Source organism: Meleagris gallopavo, chromosome 14 (genome assembly GCF_000146605.3).
Source record: "Meleagris gallopavo isolate NT-WF06-2002-E0010 breed Aviagen turkey brand Nicholas breeding stock chromosome 14, Turkey_5.1, whole genome shotgun sequence".
Lineage (NCBI taxonomy): Eukaryota > Metazoa > Chordata > Aves > Galliformes > Phasianidae > Meleagris > Meleagris gallopavo.
The window spans coordinates 3,472,307-3,485,343 of record NC_015024.2 but is presented as its reverse complement, the minus strand read 5'-3'; the positions used below and the strand labels follow the sequence as shown (position 1 = coordinate 3,485,343).

The 13,037-nt window shown below is 38.8% G+C and overlaps 1 protein-coding gene across 9 annotated transcripts in view; it reads right to left on the bottom strand.

Moving 5' to 3' along the window:
* ATP2B2 (ATPase plasma membrane Ca2+ transporting 2) overlaps positions 1–13,037 on the bottom strand; it is a 363,788-nt gene that overhangs the window by 118,468 nt on the left and 232,283 nt on the right. The gene's annotated exons all lie outside the window — the stretch shown is intronic.

The following is a 13,037-nucleotide window of genomic DNA, read 5'->3' as shown; positions in this document are numbered from 1 at the left end:
AAAAAAAAAAGCTACAAAATACAAATGTTAGGGCAGAAGAAGAAGCATAAAGAACAGCAACAGAGCAAGTGGTCACAGGTATCTGTCAGATTTGATACCAGTTGGAACATTTACAGCCTGTAAGATTTGAATGTAATTAGCGATGTAAAATTAGTCATGCTTATTCACACTGAGCTGACACAATGAAAATAGGTGAACCCCAGAGGGCTACAAAGGTTCCTGCATGAGAGTAAGAGCCATCCCACGCTGTAAGGATTCCCATCATCCCCCCTCCTCATGCACTTCAGGGTAACTCCTCTCCTCTAAGAGCCTTGACTCCTGTGGGTCCATTAGGAACAGGAAGCCCTGTTACAAGGATCCCCAAGATGCCAAACAGAAGCAGTGAGGATCCAAACATGCTAACAGCACTCAGCTCTGCATCTCCTCCATTCAGGACTGGTGCAGCCGTTCCTGGTAGTGCAGCAGATGCATGGCAGTAAAATACCTGCTGGATGAAAGTACCCAGCACTAGCCTAATTGCCTAAAGCGATGCTTCTCTGAACGTATCAATCCTGCCATAATACAGCCAAAGCCGTTGACTCACCTTTCACTTGAAGTATATAATTACAACTGCTGTGTAGCTCCTGGCTCTTGACTAACTCATCAAACTTTCATTTCACCTTCAGCTTCTCAGAAACACTATCCTCTCCCAGATAAAGGCATGCTGTAGTTATTATTACCTCACCCAATTTAATTTGCAGTACCTACTGCAGAGTGAGACTACAACAGACAGGTTCCAGCTGCTATAAAATGTGACCATCTCCATGATTCATACAATCACACACCAAACTTCTCAGCTCCTCCATGAGTTCCCATTCAGCGTCCAATGTGGGGTAAAGGCTCTGCCCCCATGAAATGTGAATTGCAGACAGTAAATCATTTGTGTAGTTGCACTGTGAACCAGTGCAGACCACAGAAGTTAGGACAATGCACATGAGAGATCAGAAAGGCCACTCACTCCTGATGGGATGTGACGCAGTGAGAAGCCTTTAGCAGAAACGAAACAAAGCCAGTTCAATCAGCTTACAGAGGGCTGCAAAGCCCTTGAATACAAAACAGGCTTTTCACTAAAAATGGTATGCACAATTTGTACTATTTCCCCAAAGCATATCCAGAATACAGCAATGACTTCATATGTTAAGGGGAAAATTCTAAAAAATTAACAACATTGAGAGTGTAGCAATTTTGAACAGAAATCTTTGTATCATGCATCTACAAGCAGACACACAAAACATGTCTGAAACAGAGAGACCTCAGACATATTGGGAAGCAGAAGAAAAAAGCACCTGCAAAAGGATTATTTTCCAACATGGAACATATGTGCACAGCAGTGGGCCAGCTCCGGCAGGTGAGCACATGACTGGTTACTCAACAGCACGACAGGGATGGGTGATGCAGCGCAGGAAATAGTGGACATACACTTGAACGATCCTAATTACATTTACCTAGATATGATGGATTCACCATTTCATGAAGTATGCTTATACACGGCCTCCTGACAGTAAAGCATACATCCTGCCCTACAGTACTGATCTTAACACACACAGAAGTATTTTATAGGTACATTCATTTCTTTGGAGAGGACTCCAAAGAAATCCAAGAGCTCATGCTTCCCTAACACAAAAACTGTTCACTGACCTTGACATTTAGATACTATAAGGTTGAGGACTAAATGGGGCCTAAAGCATCTATGTCCAACGTTATCTTCCAGATTATAGATTACATAACCTACATTACATTACCTACTCTTTCTTCTTTAATTACAACTTTTATTTTCATGTAAATTATTTAGAAATGATGGAAAATGAAATTCAATGTTCAGTTCTAATCAAAAGGTTTCCATCCTCCTGAGGACTGGCTATCACTCTAAAAACCCTACTCAGCTTTTTTTGTTTTTTCCTCTGAATGTCAGAAACTGACAAACGCCTGTATTTATTGAGCAAGAGGAAAGGAGAGCGTGAAGTAATCTGAAGACCAGTGATAAAGGCACATCATAACGATGCCAAGCATTACTGCAGAGATAATACGTCAGAAAGGGACTACAAAATACACAGAGCAGTCCATGTTATACACAGAGATACAGCTAAGGGAGTTGGGAATCTAAGGCAAAGATGTTTATTTTGCAAAAGCTTCCATTAGTTCTCAGTGCTATGTCAGCAGAAGGTATACAGGGGCACTCCTTATCTCTTCAAAGAATCTGTTTCGTTTTAATCAGAAACGTTATTTTAGGTAGTCCTAAAGGTGTCTTAGACAAGGCAAACTTTGTGGCTTGAAGAGGACTGGAGGTCACTCACGCTTTCTGTTGCACAGGCAGGTCTGTAGAGCGCTGCTTCCCAGTGAGCGCCCACTGCCGAGCAGTACAGATGGTGGAAACGTCAATTAGCACAGCAAGAGCTGCAAGTGGACATCTGTCCTCGCCATTACTTTTAACGAGGAGATGGCATTCCTGCTGCTAGATTTGCTTTTTTCTCCTCCCTTTATTACACATACTGACTTCATTATTGTTCTTGAATATTTTTTTCTTTTCCATTCGTCGCTTAATCTATGTATTGACTGCTGTGACAATAATGAAACAATAGCACAGATGAGAGCAATTGGAAATATCATTTCTATATGAGGAGACAAAACATCTCAGGAAGTAAATAAGAATCAGTGGGGATTAGAAAATTTAATGGAGATATTGGTTCTATCTGACTTCAGAACTCATGTGTTCCTGCATTCAGTGCTGTATTTGATACGATGGTAAGTCACACACTGGCTGGTTATAAATGCATGTGTCCACACAAAGATAATTTTTAAAAAAAATATTTTTGTATGTTGAGGCTATAAAACATTTCTCTGCTTGGCCAAAGTGTTTTACAGTGATTATGCAGTTTTTGTATTAAATTTATCCACAAATAGGATGCATATGTTTAGTAAATACTGTGAACATTGACTACTGATGCATTAAGCACTTAAATAATTTTACAAAGCTTGTTTCCAAAACTTTTCCCAAAAATTTGTCTGAAATCTGAGGAGGAGAAAAATGTGATTACATAGAAAATCTTTTCTATGATGTACAGTATATTAATTTCTTCTTTCATCTAGCTTGCCTTTGTAACAGATTTACTTATTATTTTAACTGTTGCTGTTTCAAAGGGAAAGAAAGATTAGAAATCTGGAGAAACAACAATTAATGTTTTTTTTTTTTTTCTGTTCCTTATCTACAACTGCCAGTTACTGAACACTGAATATAAAACCAGTTAATGCTTCCTGAAAAATTATATTTCTCCTGACAATCATCTCCACTGCAACCAAATGCAGCATCACAAACAGGATGATTTTGATGATGCAAAACAGCAAAATCACGTTGCTACTGAAGCAACAATTCAGGAGAAAAAAAAAGTAAAGCTTAAGAGAATGGTTAGAATGGTTCACATCCACTTAAACTATGGAACGAAGACCCACGTTAACAAAACCCAACCCACAACTATTTGAACAGTGAACTCTACAGACAATTAAATACAACACGCACAAATACTTCCTCTGCTAACACCGACCTACATTTCCTCCCAAGCTCCTCCCAGCCTAGTCGCAAACTCCATTCTCAACTGGTGAGCATTTCTTAGCATGAGAGTACCTCCACATTCACAGAAACTAAAAACTAAATAATTACCAAGGTGATACTTCATCTTAACTTTCTTTGCCTTGTTTTACCACTTCCAATAATGTCTCATTCAAGTCTGAAATCATCCCTGCCACTACCACTGCTACCACTGCCCAGGTCCACTGACATCTATAGCTCTTACGTAAGTGCTCTGAAATCCAGTAGGAATCAGAAATATTAGCTCACTTACTACTATTTTAATACACAGAAGTCAAACTCACAATCTTATTCTACATTTTTTTATGGGATTCTGTTCTCTGGCTTTGGGAGCAAATTTCTAGGTACTACTTTTCTTCTCTCTCTTGACAGAGCTGGATGTGACAACAGGCCCTCTTCTCTTTTGCTTCCATCTACAAAGTGCTATCTTCAGAGTGAAATCGCTCAGTAAAATTTAGATGAGTACCTAGTAACCAGCAGATTTAGCTTCAGAGATCTTCCTTTCACAACTCTCCTTACCTAAGAAACTGGACAAGGCAAGGAACCACAGGCAGTGAACTGTGATTATTGTTACGGTTTTGATCAAAGGCTTCTTCTTATGTTCTTATGTATAATGATGTCATCATCAAGCACAACACATTGTAGTGCAACATCAGTTGTCTTAAACACTACAGTTTAATAGATCATGAAGTGTTCATGACACTGGTTTAAAGGGTTTCTAAGCAAAACAAACACCTGCTTTGGTACCAGGTATGCCAAAAGAACATACATCGACTGCATTAGACTACCTGCCTTACTGGCAATGGCAGGATATGTGTATATCTTTATACTCAAAGACATCAGACAAAGTGAATACATTCACACATATAATGGATTGCTCCATCTCATCCGACTTTTACCATATATCTTACTTGAAAAATTCTTAGAATTTCAATGTACTGCATCTGATTAGTCCATCTTAAAACCAGTTAAGACAAGCCAGTCTGCCAGTAGTAGAGTATTGAAGGAAAACATTTACTGGTTCCACCAAGCTGAATTTGAATTCCACCAGTGAATTTCACCTCAGTGGATAATTGCTTTCTTCTAATCTCAAAACAACAAAGCTGACTGCAAAGCATAATTAATCTCATTACCTGCTTTCATTAATATCACCTGCTTATATTTGCTTACATAAGTTGTAAGAAATTTGTCTAGAATTTAAAAGCCTTTGGAATCATAAACCATCCAGCACATGTCCTGTAAGCCTTACACTGCTGATGCTGCTACTTTGATGAGCCCAGCTGGCCGTGCTGCCTGCAGGCCTTTACATGATTTAGAATCCCCTTGAGTCAAATGTTTTACAGTCAGAGCTGACCAGCCAGCACGCAGAGAGGTGCACAGAGGTGACAGAACCACTAAATGAATTAAAGGCCCCTTCATCTCCTCAGTAACCATCCTCCTCTTCACATCTGTCAGCAACCACCAGCCAAATCAGCCTGTCCTGTCCTATGGAGTTCTCCAGTGGCCTCAGCTGCAGCGGGGGGATCACCCCTCAGCATCAATAAAGCTTCAAGCTTTACCCTCATAAACATATTTATTATTACAGTTGCAATCAACAACTATAACTCTGAAGTCACACCAACTACAGAGACATCTCTAAAACCATGCATGGTGGTGTTGTTAGGCAGTGTTGGTTTCTTTTTTTAAATAAACTAAATGAAGAACTTAATGTGTTTGCTTACATACTGATACCTCTAATGTAAATACTAGGAACAGACAAACAATAACAACTTGCCTTTCTACAATGAGTTTCTCTCTCTCATTCTCCTCCTATGCAAAGAAATGGATAAGTAAATATATCCCAACTTTACAAGGCAGAGAAAGGCTGCAGTTCTTGCCCCAGACAATTTGGTGGCAGCTCAGGGCAGTAAATGCCCATCTCCTAGGATTTCTGATTTACTATCAGCTGCAAGATACCATGCAGTCTTTGTTATTTCCAGGAAACACTAAATACTCAGAGACAAGTTTAATTCATTTACCATCCATGCATTTATTTTTCTCTTCTCTGAAGAAGCTATTAAACAGGAACAAATAATTTACCTACAATAACTGATACCAACAACACTGAAATTTTTTTTCAATACTGACTGCAAATACTTAAAAGCCACATATCTGAAAGCCATATTTCAGATATGCAATTTCATAATAATCTAAAAACCAGACTTACATGCAGGGCATTCCCATCAAGGCAACAGACAAGACACCACGTATTAAAGGCAAGATCTGAATCCTAACAGATGGACAATATTTTTTGCCTTGCCTAAAATGACACCAAAAAAGTTCTTACGAAGGCTGATAAAGTGTTCATTAAGAGTTACAGTCCAGTGTAAAAGCACAGGAATTAATTAGGATTTCTTATTTACTGAAGTAGTGATATCAGTGGGAGTACAGATGTCGAGAAGGAAGAAAATTCCACTGGAAATCATTTCTTCAACTCTTACTCCAGTCAGTAATAATTGCACCATTTACACGTCTCATTCTGTGCATCTCACATGTTCTTCTTTTGTTCTGTCGAGGTAGTATCAGGTGCAACAAAAGCAATAAAGGCATTAGTTTCAGTACTGCACAAAATGTGGTTACTTCAATGAAGCTGATAGAAAGTATAAGGGAAATACCATTCAAAAACAAACTGCTAAAATGCTGAGTTATGACTGCTCCAGATCACTTGAAAGCTTTTTCTTGCTCTTAATATTTACATCGAGCATATCTTACAACAGCACTCACTGCCTACCCTGTAGTATCATGCTGAAAAAGCACTAACATGAATCAGGTAATTGCAGAGAAAAGCAACCATGTTAGCTTAACAGAAGAGACCCAAGAGTTCAGCCAAGAAAAAGAGCAGCAAGTAAATGAGCCCATAAAAAAAACTAAGTTGAAAGCCTTCTGTAATTAACACATCTTCATAACCACTTACCATCACTCTCACTGGACCTCTACAAAAAAATTCCCTTCTTTACTTCATGTGTATTACTGACAGTAATCATGGGAATGACAGAAAAGGGAAAAAGTCCCTGAAATCAGTTGGTGATTCCAACATCTCCAACTGCCCGTGTGCCCAGGCCTATTCTTACAGTCAATAGCTAGTGACACTGAGTGTGGGCACTGCTGCTATTAAGTAACATCTCAACAAAGAAATCCAGAATTACCACATCCACAAATTGATCACAAAGATTAAAAAGTGATTTTTTCGCTTTTTTTTTTTTAATCACAGTGCAACTTCAAATCACTTGAAGTTTTGCAAGTACAACATTACAATTAAAGCATATACACGTAAATGCAATGTTTCAGAAATTGTGAACGTTTGACCATGAAATTCAAATACAGCTGAAGACAGAATATCCTGAGTTGGCAGTGATGCACTAGAGTCACCAAGCTCCCAGCTCCACACAGTACCACCCAAAATCCAAACCCTAGTTATGAGAGCTGAGCTCTGGCAGCTCGGGGCCGTGCCCACTGCCCGCCAGTGCAGAACCTTTTCCCAGCACCCCGGCAGCTCCGCGCTGTTCCCTCAGGTCCTGACACTGATACCAGAGGGAAAGGCAAACGGTGACATAGCTTAACATATGTTGTCATCACAACAATAATATGGAAAAGAGGTTTTTTGTAGATCAGGCCAGGAACCTGTAGGTTAAGGCAAATAACTTAAAATATGTTTAGATAAATAACACCGGAAAAAATCCGAAACAAAAATCTGAAAAGTTCTGAAACAAGAAACACATATTATTGTGATGTCCTTAAGGAAACAAAATAAAAACACCTAAAAAAAAAAACCCACTTTGTTAAGCTTCTACAGCATGATTCTCTCCCCTCCCACCCTTACTTAAAAAAAATAAACAAACCAGATAGCAGTGAGCTGTGTTTTTCTGAGGTGTTACCTCCAAGCGCTGCTACTTGGCAGCTCTTAATTTCATTGCTATCTTTGTCAGTGTCATCTGCTTTTCCTGTGAGCAGCGTCAGCTCGTCAGCTGCACAGCAACTGTACTTGCTTCAAGCTGTGCCTTTGCGAGAGGCAGAGCGCTTGCTATAGCTTATCTTAAGCTGCCGTGTATCTGAGACAGAATTCAAGGTACCTAAAAAAGAGAACACTGAAGAAAAAGAGTCCTGTGATCTTTATACCATCTGCAAGCAATGTGAAATGCTGCTATTGCTCCTGCATGTGACAATGATGTCACTTAAAATCACAATGCTCAACTTGTGAGAAGATGGTAAGAAAATAAGATGCATTTTGAGCATCCCAACGCACTACTCCCATTGCCCAGGAGTCTTAGAATAGTTGGACCTTTGAAATCTCAAACAGCACAAACACCATGAGCTCCCTGCTACTTACATAACACTGCACTGCACGCAGCATTGCCATCTCCATGCTCAAAACAAGTGGGACCCACACTTAAGATCATCATCTACCTTTCTTCTAAGCACCACATAAACATGAAGGAACAGTAAAAATGACAGGAGCTGTAAAGTTTCATCCAACGCCTGAATATCTCACAACACAGATATGTAGTCAACTTTAAAAGACACCGGTATTTCAAAGCAAGTCCAAATAGCTCCCTATTGTCCCATTTTCTAAATGCATTAAGAAAAGATGTGAAGAGAAGTCTCAAAACCTTCCAGCCTACTGGTAATTAGTTAATTCAGCTCCTGGGTGAAAAGAGCAGCAGGGCAGAGCACAGGGTCAGCAGCAGTGATTTAGTTGGGCTGATGGTACTATCTGAACAAAATTGATGTTATTCCTTCAAAGGATTCTTAGCTGTTTGTAAAGCATAATAAAATGTGCTTTTTTCTCTTCAATAGTGTGAGAAGTGACAGTTTTCTTGACTCTGACTTGTGAATGACTAGCAAATACAAATGGTGACCAAAGCAATCCCAAAGCGTTGTGTAGGATATGGCATTATTTTATTCATGTATCCACATGCAATAGCACTCCATTAGGAACACAACACCCACAGACTTTTCCTATTTTAGCACATTAAAAAGCCCAAAGAATAGACTCTCTCAATATGAAGCATATATTGTCAATCACCTTGATTATCCCTCAGTATAATTAACCTTATCTGAATGCAATAATCACTAATGAAATTCTCCGGATTATTTTCAAGTACAAAGCAAATACTAAATTAAATTGTAAAGTAAGTACAATTGCAAAGGAAGGAGCTCCTAGTCACCAGCTGCAGTAAGAGTGTAAGACAGAACTAGTCAAGGACAGCAGGTATTTTTGTGCAGAGCAAACCATTTCCACTTCAGTATCAAATCTTAATAGAAATATTCAAGTCTTAACCAATGTTCGCTCCTAAATTTTCTCCACAGATGAATTGTGGAGGAATAGGTAAATCTCACTAACCTGCTTTCCACTATTTATTGAGTATATACTGAGTATGTTCTGAAGAAAACTGAGACGCTGACCTGCATCTCATCTCGCATCTTCTGGCTGGGGTGAAGTGGAAACCCTCCCACACAACTGGAGGGACATCCAGTTAACTACAGCATCTGAACAGAGTCAGCTCAGACCCCTGGGAATTCAAGGTAACAGGGGCAAGCACCAGACAAGGAGAAGCGTGCAGCATGGGCACACCTTGGGAGATTTCTGAAAAAAGGCAACTCCGCACCCAGACCTCATTTTTCACTGATGAGAGAAGTGGGAAACATCTTAGAGATACAAAGGATTCTATGTGGAGGTTGGGAAATCCAAAAAAGCGCTGAAAATTGCTCAAGTATAAAGAAATAGAGAGGTTGTGGAGTCTCCTTCTCTGGAGACACTCAAAACTTGCCTGGATGTGATCCTGGACAATGTACTCGAGGTAACCCTGCTTGAAGCACAGGGTCTGGACAAGATGATCACAAGTGGTCCCCTTCCAACTTCAGCCATTTTGGGAAAGTTCGAGGAGGCAGCAAAATTAAACAGATTTGAATTAAAATCTCTTGATTTGCTAGATCATAATATTTATGCATTCTTTATGTTAAGAATGACTTTTTCTATTTTGTCTTGGCTTGAAAAGTTGAAAACCTTGAGCGTTTTTTGGTAAGGGCAATTCCAAGAGAAGGTAATACAGCAATTCTGCATCAAAGCTCTGGCAGAGAGGTGCTCACATTACAAATGCTTAGGAATTTGTTTTAGACACATTAGCAGAAATAAAAAAATCAAACTGTATAATAAGAGAAGTATCAAATTTATACTAACGATAGCCTTGGGCAACTTCAGCAAGTAAACAAAAATGGCATTTCCTTATTGCTGCCCAATAAACCCTACAGATATTAATTAACCTGTACTAAATGTTTGGAAGCTTAAATTTTTATTTAATATGAAATCTCAAATTAGAAGTTGGTTATTCAATTTATGGCCTAACTTTCACTGCATACTGGTTTCCTATGTTTACAGTGTGCTAGCTATTTGATTTTAATTCCAGCCCATTAATTCATTGCTTTGCTTAATCTAGCTCAACCGGGAAGGGTCCCTCTTAATCCAAAACAAAAACATCCATACAAAGAGTTAATCCATAGCGGTTAATCAGGAATAGATGTTCCAAAATAAATCCACAGGCTGAAAATAAGTAAATCCCTTAGACTGAGTTTGATTTGGACCACTTTCACCTCAGCTTCAAAGCTGCTGCTAAAGACAAATACGTCCTCACGCCACAACTACAGCAATACAGTTATTTGGAGCTGAAGCCATACATCATACAGCAGAACACAGCAATTTTCTTTAGCAAATTAGATGAAAATTTTTGTACATAAGAGAAACAAGAATAGTGAGAAATCGAGAAGTAACAAAATGAGATTTCTTCTTATATGAAAATTGGGCAGAATTCCAGGCACTATTGTGATTTAACACAGAGACATATATTTGGTTAGTAGTTGCTTAAGGACTCCATTAAATCTCTTCTTACCTCATGGAGGGTGTGCACACAACTACAGATGTGAGCATACAAGCAGAGCGGCAGAAACGCGACAATTTTTTTCTTATGCGCCAGCTATTGTATTAATGGAGTGGTCTCTCATAATTTGGAGTTCACCTTAAAAGACAAGTGCAGTCTATGGACTCGTTACGTGCAGTCCATCTTAAGAGCATGAACAGTCTTCATCTCTAGTCTAAAGGTCAAAGTGAAAGAGCAAAGGATCTCGAGGCCAGTTGTAGGAAACGCATCTGATGGCAGCAGACACCAGTACAGTTTGTCTGTACACATGTAAAATCTCTATTAGTTCAGTTAACAAGTAAAGCTCTGGGACTTTCGAGTTAATAACAGCCATTACAAAACAATACACAGATACTGGATAAGATGCAGTTGTCAAAATTACACTACAGACAATTTCTTTATTTGAAAGTACATTTTAGTTAAGAGTGTTCTCAAACACCCATTTGCATGCCACTGAAGACAGAGAAAAAAAGAAATCCCAGAAGCATTTAAAATGTTTATGGCCTAACTAGAGCTGTTAGTTTATCCCCTTCCATAACTAACCGAAAACTGTATTTTAATTTTCATATGCTTCTCTCTAGGTACCAAAATTAGAATGGGCTTTTCTTTCCATAGGTCTTTACTCATGCTTGTTTTTTTTCTTGTCTGGCTTCTGCCTCATACAAAATGTATTGTCCAAATTCATGGTAAGGTGGGATGGCCAAAGATTTATATAAGTTGCTACCAACCATAGCAAAAACATTTGGGAAAATTGGCAATCTTCCAATAACTGGGAATATTCCAGAAAAGCAGAGCATGATTCAAAAGCACTTTGTCAACTGTGCAACCATTTTGTTTATAGCTGCAATGCAGCAGTCTTTTCAGGTCTTTTCATCTCACTTAAAGGATAAAATGACCCAACTGCCTACTCTGTTCCATCATTATTCATTAATGAAGAGACTGGGCCTAGAGGATTGTCACTGCAGGATTAAAAAAAAGGTTCATTAATACATCCCTTAAGCGTGGCACACATTAACACAAAACAAGAGATAAAGACACGAAAATCAGAAACTTTCTAAGTCTGCTTTAGCAACCTTTAGAGAACATCATCAGTTTAAACATTACTGATAACAAATAATATTAATAATGTTGATTAATATAGAAAGGGCAAACCCCTTGAAATGTTTTTCAGCGAGATGAACAGTAGGGCTAAGGATGCTTTCAGGCAGACATCTTGAGCATGCATTTATTTTCTACAGGTTATGTAAGTGGTGAGCAGAGATGAACCAAACGGTCAGGCTGAAACATTCAGGACACTCAAAGGCAGACTTTCCCCCCCTCCCTCTCTCTATTGCCCTAATTCTTCTATGCCTTCTGTTAAACTTATTTATATTTTTCCCTGTTTCTCTTTTTGCCTCCTACGTCCTTTCCTCTTCCTGAAGCTCATTTTGCACATTTTCTCTCTTTCCTTCGTATACTTTTTCACATTCCTTACTTTCCCCTTTGTTTTATCTCAAAGAAACCAATGCCTCTGATAAATATCAGATAGCTCTTCCTTCTTCCCTCTCAGTTTCTACCGCTCACTACCTCCTCTCTGAAACTTCTTTACTGACACTACGTATCTTCTGGGCCACAGCTGTTTCTTAGCTCTACACAGCTGTATTTATTTATTCAAATGAGGAGCGTGAGTACCAAATACATAACATTTTTAAAGTGCAGTATGTTGCAATACTCATATGCTGTCAGAACTGATGCTTTCCTAGATGGCTCTGCCATACTATGTACACGTTCACTGCAGACTTAGGAATGACATTCAAGAAAAGCTCTTTTATGGAAACAAAACACTGCCCACTACGCAGATCTCAGAAGATCTCAAGAAAAATATTCTATTTGTTTAATGATTACAAAAAATAGAATCCAACAAAAAAAATCAAAAGGAAGTCTATTACGTGAGACTATTAATACCTAGTATCAATATTACACTGCATACATGCTCTCAAGATTTTAGAACTTACTGGAAAAATGAGCAATTCTTGTTATTATGGAAACAGGTTACATAACATAAGAAGACAGCACTAATCTTTTAACTTCCTGAGCATTGTTTCTGTCAGTCTTTATCTGCAATTAAGCTTAGTGCATATGAAGTTCACTGGCTGCTGAAGCTCGGAGGACTGATACAGCCTAGGACAGGTAACTCAAGCTCCCTCTACGCTGACCTACCAAACTCTGACCTATTAGACCTGTCTGGTAAAAGTGAGAAGGGATTACAATTTCATTCAGATCTTGATATCTGAGCAATTCATTGACAAGAGTACCAATTATGTTCAATCCCGTCACCTTTCCCCCTACTTCTGGGCTGGACTGATTTGCCATGAAATGGTAATCCTGCATCATGCTGAATTTGATAAGAGTGACCTAAGATGAAACGTTCTGGGTCTTGAAAATGAGCCAGTTTGAAAATTCATCCAGTTTGTTAATTTGTCATA